The 3,356-nt window shown below is 48.0% G+C and overlaps 1 pseudogene across 1 annotated transcript; it reads right to left on the reverse strand.

The window, feature by feature from the left end:
• Positions 1 to 1,271: 1,271 nt before the first annotated feature.
• On the reverse strand, positions 1,272 to 2,023 carry LOC306652063 (inhibitor of growth protein 1-like; annotated as a pseudogene). The gene has a single exon. The product of its transcript is annotated as an inhibitor of growth protein 1-like (transcript).
• Between the last annotated feature and the right edge of the window lie 1,333 nt (positions 2,024 to 3,356).

Raw genomic sequence — 3,356 nt, forward strand, 5'->3', positions numbered from 1 at the left:
GTACTTTTTATTAACAAAGTACATATTAGTAGCCTTATTAAAAATAAAGTAGTGGCTGGAGATGTAGCTCAGTTGGTAGAGTGCATGCCTCCCATGTAAAAGGCCCTGGGTTAAATCCCCAGCACAACAAAAAGGAAAAAGAGAAAAAAAAAACTGCATTTAATGTTAACTCAGTAGAAATCTAGTTGTGAAAAATTGCTATAGAAGAAGGGAAAAAGAAAATATATGAAGAAAGGAAGGCAAGTCAAAACAGATGTTCAATGACTTTAGTCCTCTTTCTAACTTAGATTAGTATTCATACTTAATTTGCTTATGATAAGCTATTTTCATGTGCTAAAATTTCTGCTTGGAGTAGCAGAAAACTAAACCTGTAAAACTGTTCTGCAAGTCCATCACTTGGGAGTGCTCTAGGCAAAGGCAAGAGAGCCGAACATGAGATTACACGAATCTGTGGCCCATAACTGCACTACAGAAGGCCGATGAGTAGAGATTTGCATAGTTCAGAGCCCTGGGTATGCACTCATACCTTAGACTCAAAATGATGTTTAGCTAAACAGTTGGCCACCTTATTTTATTTTGTGATTAGAAGTTTTGACCTTGCTGTTGTGCCCTTTCTAAACACTGTGTACATGATCATTTTCCATAGAAACCAGTAACCTGGGTATCAAGGGAGTTCTAATGTATGTTAGGAAACTGGTAAGGGTAGTCTTCAATCAGGATCACTGGTGGCAGTGCTTTCCTAGTTGTCTGATCTATGAGCCATTCTCTCTCTCCTCCTTAACAGACTGTACTTCAGGTAATGTGTTGCAGGATGCTTAAGTACACTAAGAGTGCACAGCATCTTCAGTTTGTTAAATATGAGGCACATGTTGGCTGTTCAGTCCATAGGTGCAAAGCTCCATTTCCGAGTCAGGTCAAGGTCTCAGGGTCCTAAAGGTCCAAATTTAGGAAACTGAGGTGAGAAGCTCAGGCTCAGGAACTACTTATCATCTTATCATTGATGTAGTGGGCAGGACTTTGGGAAGGTATGTGGACACTTTTTTTTTAAAGTGTTTAATTTGTAGTCCTAAAATGTTGATCCACAGCACACTGTCTTCTCACACATATGACCAGTGTAACTGAAATGTTGGGAGAATCATTGCCCTCGAAGAGAAGGGAACTGCATCTTTTCTAACATTTCTTGAAAATACATTTGACAATTCACACACCTCAAAATAGGAGGCAATGAAACACATATATGGGCTAATTGTGTTCTAAAGAATATTCACAAACTACCTCTTATAGGCTTTCTTTTTTGGGGACTTCTGCAATGCTTTGCCCATCGTTTTTCATTTCTGCCTTTAGACTTGGTACAGTACCACTTGCCCTTTGGCTTGTTACTGAGTTCCAAGCAGGAGAAGTAGAACCATCTGATGTGGGGGGGCACTTGCTATTTCCAAAAGGTATCATTTCTCCATAGGCCACCTGATTGCACAGACAGTATGTGGGCTCATTTGCATCACTGGGAAGGTTTGCAGGGTTTGCTTCCTTTTGCGCTTTAGCTTCGGAGCATGTTCTTTGAGGTCTTTGCATTCTTTTCCTTGGGTGTTCTTGAGATGATGTTATTGTGGTCATGATTATTATTGGATACATTCACCACTTGATTCACATTGTTGTGTGGCCACAGGGTACACCTGTAATTCAGCTTTCCTGCCTGCACAACTATCTTGTTCTTTGTCTTCTCTTGGCCAGCTTTGCAGCTGTTGCCAGGGGTGTCCTTGATCTCTTGAGGTATCTCCAAGAGTTCCACATGACTGTCCACTTGTCTGGTCTGGCTTTCCCCCAGCTGCACCATCTGACTCAGGATCTGAATCTTCTCATCATGCAGCTCCTGGCTCCAAATCAGGGCTCTCTGGATGCAGTGTAGTACTTGGCATTTTTGAGAACCATCTATCTCTCCTTTCAGCTTCTCATAATGTTCATCCAGTTCTTTCTGGATTTCTTGGCATTTTGCTTTGATCTCCTGCATCACTGAGACATTTCTCTTCAAATGTAAAGGCAGAGAGTTGATGGAGGCCAGGTAGTCCTCCACATAGTTCACCAGGTGGATCTGCTTCCTGTTGGTAGGATTCAGTGTGGTTCAGACTGATGCACCCTCCACTCTGCGTGGTTTTCTGTTTCCTGCAACCCTCCCCCTAAAATCAGATCTGCAAAATGCAGAGCTCTTGCTCTCCCATGATCCCTGGCTCTCCCAGGAACCCTGCCCACCTCTTTACCCTGCGAGGCCAGCAATTGCACCTGACCAGGCCATAGTACCCAGCACGTACTAGTGGGTCAAAGATGATGGATCTCCCAGATGAACCCCACTGGCCAGGCACTGTACCAGGGTGGAGGATGCTCCCTGATGGACCATACTGGCCCAGCTGTTCTGGGTGGAAGGGGTTCCCAGATAAACCCTCACTTGCCTGGCCAGGGGTGGGAAGACAGTTCCTAGTAGCACACACCTCGTAGAGGCTGGAGGGTTGAGAGTCACGGGGCCCCTCCCTGCCATGATCCGGGTAGGGGGGCTTAGCTTGGTGGGCAGAGCTGCACTTGTTCCCTAAGTGGACACAATAAAACGACCCCATCATGGGAAAGCCCTGAGAACTTCAGACCCTTTAGCGAGCACCCTCCAAAAAGCCTCTGGAAATTCACACTGCAAGGAATCCTCCCGACCCAGGAAAGCAAACTGAATATGCCGGGCACCAGGAGGCCCTGCCCCTGGGACGCGGTAGAGACGTGGAGGAGTCTGCATCCCCCGGAACTCCGCAGTGACTCTGGATTGCGTCTCCTCCCGGAGCTCCCCGTACCTAAACGAGGGGAGGAGGATCAGAGGCAGCATTTCGCTCTTGCAGGAACTCCTACCTGCATGCGCCTCCTGCCCCCAAAGCAGACTCAAGCGGTTTGGGACTCCCACACAGAGAGTACACAGTGGGCGGAGTCACGCAGGGGTGTGCCCAGGCCGATGGTGGTTTTTGCGCATGCCCAGCTCTCAGGTGGATGCACAACGCAGGTCCGGACCCACCCACTCCGAATTAGACAGCTCTCTGGAGGCCTGTGCAACTTGTCAGGTGTTGGAGTTTGGCTGCTATAGAGCTTGCGGAGACACATTGCCTGGACCACTTCCCACTGTGTTCGCCTGACCGCTTCCCTTTCAGTGGGGAAGGGTGCCGCTCTTCTTCTCGGGTCTGGCGGGCCCCCCTCTTGGGGAAGGCCGCCCTTGGAAAGGCAGCCGCCCTCCAGTAAGGTCGCTACCCCGGGACAACTCCGCTTACCGCCACCCTCAGGTACAGGCATCTCTGTAATGCCGCTGTTCTCTGGTCACGCCTCCACCCTTG

This window comes from Sciurus vulgaris (assembly GCF_902686455.1).
Source record: "Sciurus vulgaris genome assembly, chromosome: Y".
Classification (NCBI taxonomy): Eukaryota; Metazoa; Chordata; class Mammalia; order Rodentia; family Sciuridae; genus Sciurus; species Sciurus vulgaris.